We start from the raw sequence: 13,687 nt of genomic DNA, 5'->3' as shown, positions 1-13,687 counted from the left end.
TGAGTTTCATCACAAAAAAGTGGTAAAATTCTAAAGTTTATAAAAGATAATAAAAAGATCTCCAAACTCAAATTTATCACCAAAAAGTGGTAAATTTCTAAATCCATACAAAATGGCACGAAATTCCAAATGAGCTCACTAAAATTAATCTTGGAATATTAAAGAGGTCATTCACCTCACCAAATTTCAAAGAGGTCTTTACCTCACAAAAATCTCAAAAGTGGTAATTTTACCTAAAAATTAAAAAGTGCACTAAAATTCAAAGCCATAACAAATTAAATGGCATTCCAAAAGAGAGGTCATTCACCTCATAAAAAATTAAAGTTCGGAACTACGTTTGACTTGATTCCCATAAAAGGATACGTAGGCAACTTAGTTGCTAAGACTAAGTGCAGTCGCCGATACCGCAAAAAAAATGGTATCAAAAATACAAATCCTAAAATTCCCTTAAAGGTCATACACCTAGGAATTTTTTTCTAAATTTTCAAATAGCAAAGAATTCCTGAAAGTGGTCATATACCGGAATTCTTTATTCAAATTCTAAAATACTGCATTCTGAACTACAAGTGGCTTGATCCTTCACAAAGAAGGTATGTAGGCAGCTCAGCTAATTAAATGGACTGAGTTCAGCTGCAATTCCAAATTTACCCCAAATTTCCCAAATTTATTTTAATTATTTAATGTCATTGTAATTGGAATCAAAGGGTATTTCCTTTAAATAAAAGGATTGTAATTAAGAGATTATTTTTATAATCTTGGATGGGTCGAACTTAAATTAATAAACTCTTATGCTATAATTTTGGCATAGGTGAAATTGTGTTTTGCATTTATTTTTTAATATTCTAAATGTGAAATTTTTGCTTAACAAATGTATAACGCATCCTTCTAGAGAAGATAACATCTCTGCATCAAATCAAGAACCAAAGTGTAAAAGAAATTATAATATATGTTTTTCAAGTTGCTTGAAGAAGGAATCTACTTGGAAATGAAACATTTAATCCAAGAATATTGACAAATGAATTCATTGATCAACGACCTACAATTCTTGAGACAAAATCCAAGATATTCCAATTGTTATATTATTTGTTTAACATATAATGTTAAATTAAAATGAAATGATACATATTACATATTAATACCTATTAATATAAAGGTTTATATTTTATGAGATACAATGTTATTAAACACACATTTATAACATAAAAAGATTTATGCTTATAACTACTTTCGTAGAATAGATATTGAGAAAAAGATGTGGTTGTAGAAATTTTTCCACTCTCTTTATGTTCACAATGCAAATAACTAAGTGCATGTTTGGCATCAGAACTAAAAAACTGTTTTTTGTTTTTAAAAACAGAAAATTGTTTTTTGAAAACAATTTGGCTTGTTTGGTCTTGTTTTTTGAAAACAGTTTTCAGAAAACAAAGTTACAAAAAACAAGAATTTTGAAAACAACAAAATGTTGTTTTCTGCTTTAAAAAGCAATTCACTAACTAAACATGACTTGTTTTTAAAAACTTCAAAAACTATTTTTTGTTCTCATTTCCAAAAATAATTTTTTGAAAACAAAAAACAGAAAACAATACCAAACATGCTTTAAGTCTTCCTCTATTTTTTCTAATCCAAACCGCTTTTCTATTGTGGAACCTAGTCTCAGTCCTAGCTTAGTGGCGGCTTCGCGCATCTTCTCCAATCTAGCCTCTAGTTGTGCTAAAGATCATATTGAGATGGCAAAGGAGTTATGAGCTACACTCCAAATCTCCCATCATCCATGTTGAGTCTAACACTCAAAATGCCATACAATCAAAACCACCAGTTACAATGATTATGAATCAATAATAAAAATATAGATCTTTATTAATGGTGTCTAATTCTTACACAATGAACCGAATTGTGTCTTAGTTTCAAGTGGAAAAACAGGGACTTTATATAGGTTAGTCCAATAAATTTTGACACTTGAAACTAACAACGCCTAACCAACTGTAAAAACTAACTAGAGCTAACAAAATACTAATTGTCTTCACTGTGCTAACGGTCATAACTAACTACAATTTTCACCTTGATCCATAATATAGTAGGAAAAAAAAAGACAGTTAAGAACAACAGTAAACATATATTCAAAAATAAATACATTTATCAATCTTAGGATATAGGACAGGTTCTATCCTAGGATTCCAAGTAGCTTCAAGTAGTGCTTGAATTTTGTTGTTGTGACAGCCTTGGTCAGCATGTCTGAAGGGTTTTCTGGAGTTGAAATCTTGTATAGCTTGATCTTTCCATATGCAATTAACTCTCTGATAAAATATAGTCGCACATCAATATGTTTGGTACATTCATGAAACATCTGATTTTTGCTTAAGTGTAAAGCACTTTGGCTGTCACTGTGTACATGTATTTGTCTCTGATTTAAACATAAATTAGAGGCCATTCCCTTTAGCCACAAAGCTTCCTTTACAGCTTTAATACAAGCTATGTACTCAACCTCTATTGTTGAAAGAGCCACTATAGTTTGCAAGTTAGCTTTCCAATTGATTGTGCAGCTGTTTAGGCAAAAAACATAGCCTGTTTGTGATCTTCTAGTGTCTGAGTCACCAGCATAATTAGAGTCAACATACCCTGTAATTTCTGGTGTTTCATACCCTGAATGATACCTTAGGCCCAGAGTAGATGTTCCCTTTAGATACTTCATCATCCACTTGACAGCCTTCCAATGCTCAATCCCTGGGTTTTGCATAAACCTACTAACCATACTCATTGCATAGCATAGATCTGGCCTGGTGCAAATCATGACATACATGATACTCCCTACCAAGTTTGTGTATGGTACCTTCTCCATATACTTGGTTTCTTCTTCTATTGAGGGTGCTTGCATATTGGATAGTTTGAAATGTTGAGCTAATGGTGTGCTAACAGGTTTGGCATCTTGAAAACCAAACCTAGTTAATAGCTTTGAGATGTACCCTGCCTGAGATAGAACTAGTTCTCTAATCTTTCTATCTCTGTAGATCTCAATTCCAAGGATTTTCTTGGCTGGCCCAAGATTTTCATTTCAAATTTTGTGCATAACATCTGTTTTACCTTGTTGATGTATGTACTTGCCTGCAATCAACATATCATCAACATAGAGTAATAGGTAAACAGTTGCCTTTACCTTAGAACTCTTGATGTAAACACAACTGTCATATGCACACCTTTTGAAACTTGATTTGATCATATAGTCATCAAACCTCCTATACCATTATCTTAGTGATTGCTTTAGTCCATATAAGGACTTCTTAAGAAAACACACATGGTCCTCCTTTCCCTCAACCTCAAAACCCTCTGGTTGCTTCATAAGAATCTCCTCCTCTAATTCCCCATGCAAGAAGGTTGTTTTAACATCCATTTGCTCAAGTTTAAGGTCTTGGATTGCTACCTTTGCTAGAATCATTATGATTGAAGTGTGCTTCACTACATCTAAAAAATTCTCATGAAAAATCCATTCCTTCCTTTTGTGTGAAACCTTTAGCAAGCAACCTAGCCTTGTACCTTGCTTCCTCAACCCCTGGGATCTCTTCCTTGTATATATATACCCATTTGTAGCCTATTATCTTTCTATCAGATGGCCTTATGATCAGTATCCAGGTCTTATTTTTTATTAAAGACCTGATCTCATCCTTCATTGCACCATTCCATTTAATTCTTTCCTTTGACTCCATTGCTTCTTTGTAAGTTATGGGCTCATTCTCATAGAATTCATACACTGTGAATGCATAATGAATGATATCTGCATATCCAAATCTCTTGGGAGCCTTATGTGTTCTTCTGGTTCTATTCTTGATGAACTAATATTACAGGATGCTTGTACCTGGGGTCAATTCTTGGTTGTCTAGTGTCAAGCCCTTCACAGGTTCCACCTCAAACTGGTTACTATCATCTTTCTTAAGTTTGGTGTTTGAATTTTCTTCCAGTGTATCCCTGTACATTTTGTCTTCTTCAAATACAACATCTCTACTTATGAAAAACTTTTGATGATTTCCACTCTCTATGCTCCACAATTTGTACCCCTTCACACCTTCTGGATACCCAAGAAAGACACATTTTCTGGCCCTTAGTTCCAATTTATCTTGCTTGATGTGAGCATAGGCAATACACCCAAAGCTCTCAATCTATCATAATTTGCAGGATGACCAATTCTTGCCTCAACTGGTGTCTTGAATCCTCTTGCAGATGAGGCACATCTGTTGATTAAATAGCAGGCTGTGACAGTCGCTTCTCCCCAAAAATTCCTTGGCAAACCTGAGTGTATGAACATGCATCTGACCCTCTCCATTATGGTCCTGTTCATTCTCTAAGCAAAACCATTCTGTTGAGGGTTCTTGGGAACAGTTCGATGTTTGGCTATTCCTTCCTGTTTACAGTATTCTTTGAAGAAATCTGAATAGAATTCCAAGCCATTATCCGTTCTTAATTTCTTTAGCTTACTACCAGTTTGATTTTAAGCAAAATTCTCCACTACTTAAACTTTGAAATCACCTCATGCTTGTGTTTCAAAATATGAATCCATACATATCTAGAGTGATCATCAATTAGGGTAAGACAATATCTTGCTCCTCCTTTGGAAGTGACTCTAGAAGGCCCCCAAAGATCTAAATGGACATAGTCCAATGTATACTTGGAGCAATGCAAACCAATTCCAAAGTTTGGCTTTGTTAATTTGCCTAAGACACATTGTTCACAGAATTGTAGATCTCTTTCAACCTTCTTCCCTAGTAATCCCTTTTTGATCAAAATCTCTAGTCCTGTAAGACTAACATGGCCTAACCTTCTGTGTCATAGCACCTATCAGTTTATCATTTCTTTGGAAGCAATGGATACTAGGTTCTTGCCTATACTCCCTTGCAGAACATACACACCATTGATCACTTCATGATTACTTTTGCTCCTTGTGTAACCTTAAGAACTCCACCTTCAACCTATACTAAGAATCCACCATTGTCTAATATAGCTACTGAAACTAAGTTTCTTTTGATCTCTGGGACATGTCTTACCTGATGTAGTTCTCTAATTAATCCTCCTGTCAGTTTAAGTTTCACAGATCCAATTCCATTGATTGTGCATGATCTGTTGTCTCCCAACTTGACTGTTCTACCTGCAATTTCCTTGTATTCAAAGAACTGTGTTCTTTCAGGGCACACATGAAATGAGCACCCTAAATTGATGACCCAATCGAGACCAGAATATCCTATAGAAGCTACCATAACCCCTGCACTTTCATAACCATCATCAATGGTATATTCATGTAAAGACCGCTTAGTTTAAATTTGAAAATTAGCAGATAATTAGGGTTTAATTATGAAAATTATTTATTTCTAATTAAATAATTATTTATGATGTTTTATTTTTAATTCCGAATGCATATTATATGTTATGTTTAGAATTTCATAATTTTACATTTTCGGTGCCCGGCAATATTAGAACGCGGTGTATGGCTCAGTCGAATCACATATTTTAGTATAGCGGGGCAGTATAGCTAGACATTGGGAATGTTGCGATTGGTCGGGAATGTAAAATTTCCCAAAATACCCCCTTTAGTGACCTTTAGTGGCTATTAGTATGGGAGGGCAAAATTGTCATTTTGCCAAGCCTTAGTTTGTCTTTTGTGATTTCTAGTTAATGTTAAAATCTGATTTTTAAGTTTAATTAATTGGTTTTATTTGATTAAAACAAAGGACATTTGTCTCATTTCCAAGGAAAAACAAAGTTAAAGAAAAATCACATTTTTCTCTCTCAATCTCCCTCTCTCTTTCGGGCCCCCCTTTGAGCAGCAAGGGTTTGGTGTCTTTCTTTGAAATTCAAGCTGTTTTCTCAAGGTTTTAGTGGTCTCAAGTTCTTGGTAAGCTTTTCGTAACTTGTTCTTGATTTCTTGAGTTGTAAGGAAAAGTAATTTTTGCATGTTTTTGTGTTTTACTTGCTGTTCTTGTTGCTGCTGTTAAGTTATGTTTTTAGTAGTTAAATTATGTTTATCTATGGTGATTTGAGCAGGTTTTGATAGCTAGTTAGTGGGATGAGAAAGCTTTGAGTATTTGAACTCAAGCTTGGCTCATCAATAGCAAGTTTTGATTCTGTGTATGGGTGGATGTTTTATTTCCTTGTTTATGTTCTTTAGGTTGTATAGAACAGGTCTAGAAAGTTTGGATTGGTTTGGGGTTGATTTGCATGAGTTATAGAATTTTTAGTGGTTCCTGCACTGAACCGGAATTCCGGTTCAGAGAGGCCTTTAAGAACCGAAATTCTGGTTGGCCTCCAGGAACTTTTCCCAGAACCGGAATTCTGGTTGGGGAACCGGTCTACCTGTTGGGGCAAATTTGGGAACCCTAGTTTTCCCCATTTTTGTGTTATTTAGAGTATTGTCATGTTATTTATCGATAGGGAAACTTTTAGTTTCAAGTTTAAGTCCCCGGGAAGTGATTTAGCGTGTCGCTTATCAGTGTTGTGATTGATGTGATTTAGGAGCCTGTAATTTGCCGAGCAGATTGTTCCACTCAAGTTGATCGGCACACCTGAATTCAGAATTGAGGTAAGATTAGTATAATGATATGCATATGTTTATACATGTTTAGCGTACATGTTAGTTGCCATCAAGATACCATATTAGGGTATCGGTGAAGTGTACATTGAGTTGCACCGAGATACCAATAGATATATGTTAGGCAAATATATAGCCATCAGATTAGCATATCAGGGCAACAGTGAGGTGTACATAGAGTTGCACCGAGATGCCAACAGATATATGCTAGGCTATCAGATAGTATGAGTTATCTGCTACCACATCAGTACGACTAGAGTACTGAGTATAGGCTGGATTCGCAGTTATTCATACTTCGTCAAGAACGTTCCTGACTCAGTTAGGGTTATGGTTGGGTGTATGGGCGCCTGAATGTAACCCGAGATATTAGTATGTTTTACGTTATGTTTTTCTTACTGAGTCTGTCGACTCACAGTGCTATGTTTATATGTAGGTAAGGGCAAGGCTAAAGCTGAGGAACCGTGAGGTCGAGCAGATGAAGGTTGTACATGTCGGGGCAGTTAGGCCTGCAGTGTACGATCCTCGGGACATCAGGGCTTTTGTTGCTAGTCGGTGGGCGATAGATGCTTTGTAAATGAATAGAAAACTTTTTGTAAAGTATTTGTAAATAGGATCCTGAAATATTTTGTATGTAATAGTATAAGTTTTTAATTAAATAAGCAAATTTTAATTAATCACGTTTTCATTAATCTCGTTGATTAGCAACGAGCTGCACAGTATGTTTAAAATCATGGTAACACGCCTATGCTAGTTAGGGTGTTACAATTCACCTGATACAAGATTAGTATTTCCATATTTCTTGGAGCCACCAGCTGATTTCTTGGTTAGTTCAGGACAGTCTCGTTTGAGATGAGACATTTTGTGACAAATAAAACACCTCTTCTTGAACTTTGAGTTTGACTTTCCTTTGGTGGAGTGAGTTTGATGCTGATTCCTATCGTATCTACCTTCAATTCTTCCACGAGCAATTAACAGACCTTCCCCTGAATTATCTTCTTTCTCAAACTTTCTCTTCAATTCTTTTTACATCAAAGCACTGTGTACTTCTTCCAATGTCAATGAATCCTTTCCAAACATCATTGTATCGAAAAAAATGTTCATACCTGTCTAATGGTAAAGAATTCAAGACTATAATGGGCTGGTCCTTACTTTCGATCTTGATGTCACAGTTCTTAAGATTAAGAATTATCTTGTTGAAATCATCCATATGATCTTCAACACTCTTCCCTGGTTGCATTTTGAATGAGTTAAGTTTTTTCTTCAGAAACAAACGATTTACCAGAGACTTTGTCATGTACAAAGACTCCAATTTCTTCCATAAACCAGCAGTTGTGGTTTCCTTCGAAACCTCCCTCAGGTCTTTGTATCTAAGACTCAAGATGAGTGCATTGTGAGCCTTCTCCAAGCTTTCACTCTTCTCTACATCAGTCTTGTCTTTGATCTTGTCATCACCAAGAATTGCATCCTGAATTCCTTGCTGAACCAAGAGAGCTCGCATTTTCACCATCCACTAACTGAAATCGTTTTTCCCACCAAACTTCTCAATTTCAAACTTGGCATTCCCCATTTCTTTCACTGGTTGTTCTTCACGTTTGATCCCATGCAAGCTTGATTCAATTCAAGCAACAAGAACCCGTCTAGCTCTGATACCACACTGTTGAGTCTAACACTCGAATGTCATACAACCAAATCCAGTTACAATGATTATGAATCAATAATAGAAATATAGCTCTTTATTAATGGTGTCTAATTCTTACACAATAAACCGAATTGTGTCTTAGTTTCAAGTGGAAAAATAGGGACTTTATATAGGTTAGTCCAATAGGTTCCTGAACTAGAAGACTGCTGAAAACTTCAGTGATTTCCACACGGTCTTTATCCACACACAGATGTACTTGGTCTACCTGCGAACATAGATAAATGTTAGCATTTATAAAAGGACAAACAATAATAGTCAAGTATAAAGACATGCAACATATGAGGGTGAAAATTGAAGTCTATCCTGACCCCTAGCATTTTAAACGCATAAAACTCCTTCAATTTCCAATCCCCCATATTAAAAACAGTGCCTTCTACCCTGTTGACCTCAAAGTTGGCCCATTTACTGAAAGAGTAAAAGCCATTGTCATGGCCAGTATTTTCATTGCATATGTCTCAATATATGTGCAACTTGTATAAAATGCTCTCGGGCCTACTTATCTTACACTACGCAAGGCATAGTATGCGACTAGACCTTATCAAGGCTGCATCATCTTGCGAGTTTGGTTCAAGCGAGGTCAGCTCTCGGAGAGTCATTAACTAATAGCTCATCCATCCCTTGAGGATTGGATCCACATGTCAATTTTATAGGAGACTGATCTCGAGTTTCTAAGCAAAAATTTTGCACTATACCAAATTTAAATTAAAAATTATTTATATTAAATATCTTTATAAATTTTTTTATTTTAATTTAAAGTTAAACCAATGAAACTAAAAATATAATAAAAAATATCTACAATATTTTGAATTTTTTTATATAAACTATTTACTTAATTTTTATTTTTAAATATATATAATAATATTATAAATTAATAAAAAAATATTCTATAATAATAGTATATTCTGTTAAATAACGTACAAAACTAAAAGAAAACACCCTTAAACTAACAATTCTGTTATATAGAATTAGGGGTGTTCATAGATTGGTTTGGTTTGGATTTTCAATTTTTTTCATACCAAATTACTATTTTTTTTTTGATGAATCAGAGAGGTTGTATTGCTCACAAACAAAGTTTTACAAACTAAATGCACCCCTCAAGGGCCAAGAATAACTATACAAATATCATCTCTTAATATTCTTTTATTTATAACCTTTACAATCTTTACAACTTTTGGAACCATTCTTTGTCTTCTTCTTTCACTCTTTTTGGCCAACAAAGTGAAATCCTTTACTTCACAATACTCTTGACTCGTTGAATCAACTGCTCGGGGTGAACTTGGTCTTTGTTCCAGATTATGGCATTTCAGACTGTCCACAAAGTGTATACCAGACCAGCAATGGAGGCAGCATAAGTTTGCTTTCGAAACTTACTCATTTTGGCTCTTCCTATCCACCTAATTAATCTAGGTAGAGTAGTAGCAGAAGCATGCCATTGCAACTAAATAATCAAATAACAGATGGGAGCTTGTTTCTTCGGTTTGACAGTATAGAACACATTGTGTGTCACCAGTAATTCCCATTCTTACTAATCTATCCTTTGTTTTAAGTCGTCCTTGAATTGCAATCCATGTGATGAATCTATGTTTGGGGGTGTTTAACCTCCCCAAACATGTTGACTCCAGCTCACCTTTTTTAGATTCAGCCTCAGCAATTGGTAGCCTTTGGCAACATGATAAGGTTGGAGAGCAGACAACTGACCTGTGCAAATATCTTTGAACTGTTCTTTCAGCAAAACAAGTCTTCTCCAATACCAACTCCGTTGGATAGGGGCCTTGTAGTGCCACCAATTTTCATCTCGGATATACACACAATGGATCCATTTCATCCAAGGTTGGTAAGTTTATCTTCCATACAGATTTCCTAATTCTTGATATGGAGGAAGATTCAACTATTCCCATTATTTTGGGAAGACCATTCTTAGCCACAGGCCGAGCATTAATAGATGTTCAAAAGGGGGAGTTAAAGTTGCGAGTGCAAGATGAAGAGGTCAATTTTAATGTTTTTGCCCCAACCAACATTCCTACCTGTTGCAAGATTGAGATGGTAAAGGGTTCTTTTGTTAAAGCTGATAAGAAGAGAGCAAAGCCTAAAGAACGACTTCGAACGATTTGGTGTCGCTGGAAAAGATTGATGTGTGGTAATTTTGAAAGTGAACTTACTCTTGTGCAAAACTCTAAAATTAGCAACATTGGAGGTCAATTTTCTTCATTTGGTACAAGGACTCTATTGGATGCAAGAGGTGGACTTGATCCAATTTGAAGCAGTATTGAGGCCAAACCCCTTCTGATGGGGGTTCAGGTAAGTCCTTCTCACCTTGACTATTATATCACATTGGGACAATGTGAATCTTTAGTTTGGGGGGAGAGATTTAAAATTTTTATGTTTAGACTGTCTTTGTTTTTTAAGTTAATTAATTAGTTTAGTTTTCTTTCTTTAAATTTTTATGTGTTGATAATTGAGCCGAGATATTGATTGAACTGCTGTTGTTATGTGTGCAATGGATTGAAATTTAAACCGTGTGCTTAATTCATAAACTCTTTGGATTGAATTGGATGCCTTGTGAAAATTTTCTTTTATATAGATGTAAATTATTGATTTTTGGATAGTATCACTTTTGTTCTAATTGGGTTTGTAGAATGTTTGCTTGGCATGGAATAGAACTTGCGTGACTTACTCTCTTGAAGCGAAATCCTTGATGATTGTTGCTTGGAAAATGATTTAGGCAATTTTCTTTAGACCGATTGAGCCCTTCAAGCTTACCTGTAAAAATTTTGTCCTTAGTATGACCAAAGTTGAGGCTTAGCCTGTTTCAAAATTTTAACTATTTCATTGAGCCTAATTTGTTTCCATTATTTATTTTAATTCCCAATGTACCTTATTATGCAATAAGTTTTTAAATAAGTTTGAGGGAATTAAGTGTTATGAGTGGGTACTATTTTAGAAATGGGAGATTGAGGAAGTTATGTAATGTGAAAGTGTCTTACTCATCATTGAAAAAAAAAGAATATACCAAAAAGAAAAGAAAAGAAGAAAAAAAAAGTATCAATTTATTGAAAAGAAGAAAAAAGAAGATGATAGGCACAAAAAGTGGAAGTTCTCAATCTCTTACAAGTTTTTTTTGGGTAAATTATGGATAATTGTGAGTGTTTGTTTGATATATTTTGCTCATGGTATAATAGAGCCTAAATGACTTTTTATTTACTTTTCACCTAAGCCAAGATATTTCAACTGAGAAAGACCTTTTGATTCCAAGCAGGGGTTGTCGACATTAGTGGAGAGAGGTAGGTCATGCAAACATATTGAACATTGGTTGGAGGAACATTGGTAAGAGTAGAATGATTGTGATATGTTTTTCTAATTGAAGTGTTTTGCATCTATACATATATTTTTTTTTCTTTTTCTAACTTGTGCATCCAAGTTAATTCCTAGAGTGGTTGAATTGAAATTCTGGTTTGGTCAATTGATTGAAGTTGCACAGGTGGTAGTGGTAGTTCAATTATTTGGAGGCTTAGTTATCTGTTGTGTCGTTGTTTCTTTGTCTTAGTTTTTAGTTTTACTCAAGGGCGAGTAAAGATCTAGTTTGGGGGAATTTGTTAAGCTAATTTCAGTCTAAGTTTCGGGTCGTATTTTCAGGTAGTTTTTACTCTTTGTTTCTAGTTTTAGGGCTATCTTACGCTTGTTTTCTTTGATTTCAGGTTTCTACACTTGGAATGTATAAATTGGACAAATTTTGGAAAATAGTGATCTATAAAATAGAGAAAATTCTGCCAGAGAATAAAGCTGAAACTTTAAGCCTGAATCCGACTATGTTCTGATTAGATTTTGGACAAAGTCAAAACATAAACGTTTTAGACCTTCTTTTTATCTTTCCAACGCATATTGAATCAGCTCATTTGGAGTTTGTATGAGAAAGTTATGCCCATTTTACTAAAAGAGGTCGAAGCAGAAAAAAATAAGTCCTTCGCCGCGACGGGGATTGGCAGAGAGTTTTGGAAATTGTGGACAACAACCTTTGCCGCGACGGGCAACTCCTTCGCCACGACGAAGCATCAATGATGGGATTTTTGGACAGTTTCGTAATTTTACGAATTTTAAAGATGAGACTTGGTTTAAATAGAGGGGAGTTCGTGAAAAGTAAGATTCATTCAGATTTGGAGCCCTAGAAACAAAGGAGGAGGCTAGAAGAGCGGCTTGTGGCGACCCAGATCAATTGCTTCAACTAGTTCTTTCTCTTCTCTTTAATTTTTCTATGCTATTTTCTGTTTCAATTTTAATTATGGATGTTATGAACTAAACTCCTATTTAGGGAGATTATGATTGTTGATTGACATTATCTTTAGTTAATGATAATTGTTATTTCTCCTTTCTTGATTGTGAAATTTATCCATATTTGTGTTTAATTACATGTTTAAGATTGATCACCTTTTACATGCTTTATGATCTCAATTCAAAATCTGAAAAGTGAGAATTGAGAATGCTAAAATTGGATAAACTAGGTTTTGATGTGAAACGAAAGTATTTACATAGCCTTTGTGACAATTAGATTATTGCGTAATGCTGATTATATGTTAGTCTAATTCAGAGATGATTAGATAACATGTAATTTAGGGCCTAAAAGATCTGAAAAGAGTTAGGTTAATTTTATAATCTGTCATTCACATTGAGAAAGAGAGTAGTAATTAGCATTAACAATTGGGTAATTAAATTAACATGATTCTTTTCCCTAATTTCTCATCCTTAATTAAACAACTTTACTGCTTTCTTTAATTTTCTTGATTATCTTTATTTCAAACTTTATTAAAATTCTTTTTATCTGCCAAATAGAATCATAAATCTAGTTTAGTGGTATTCAGTTCAATTCCCTGTGGTTCGACCTCACCTGTGTGAGTTTACTACTTGATTACTTACACTTGCGTATTGTTCATATTTTTCGTAACACTCTAATGCAAGCAACTTACTTTAGTAAGATGCTGAAGCATTTTCTTTTCTTATGGCAATCTATAGAAGCTTCTCGACTTTTAGACATAGATTTTATTTATCTAAGGAAAAGTCTCAACTATTCCAGAAAAGATAAAGCCATGAAAGAATTCCTTGAATCAACAGTGAGAGGTCTCAGATATGCTTTAGTATGCCTTAGACCAGACACCTGCTGTTGAGTGGGAGTAATGAGTAGGTATCAGATTAATCCAGAAAAGAAACATTGGAAGACAATCAAGTAAATCTTAAGATTAAGAAGATGAACTATATGTTAGTCGATAAGGGTGTATTTAATACTCTTAGACTACACCAAATTAGATTTTTAGACTTGCCTTAGTGCTAGAAAGTCTGCTGATGAGATGGTGATTACTCTGGGGGTGGACTAATGATTTTGGAGAAGTGTAAAAACCTATCTGAAGTCTCTAAGTCTACCAGAGAGAGAC

This window comes from Cannabis sativa, chromosome 5 (assembly GCF_029168945.1).
Source record: "Cannabis sativa cultivar Pink pepper isolate KNU-18-1 chromosome 5, ASM2916894v1, whole genome shotgun sequence".
Taxonomy (NCBI): Eukaryota; Viridiplantae; Streptophyta; class Magnoliopsida; order Rosales; family Cannabaceae; genus Cannabis; species Cannabis sativa.
This window is presented reverse-complemented; position numbering follows the sequence as displayed.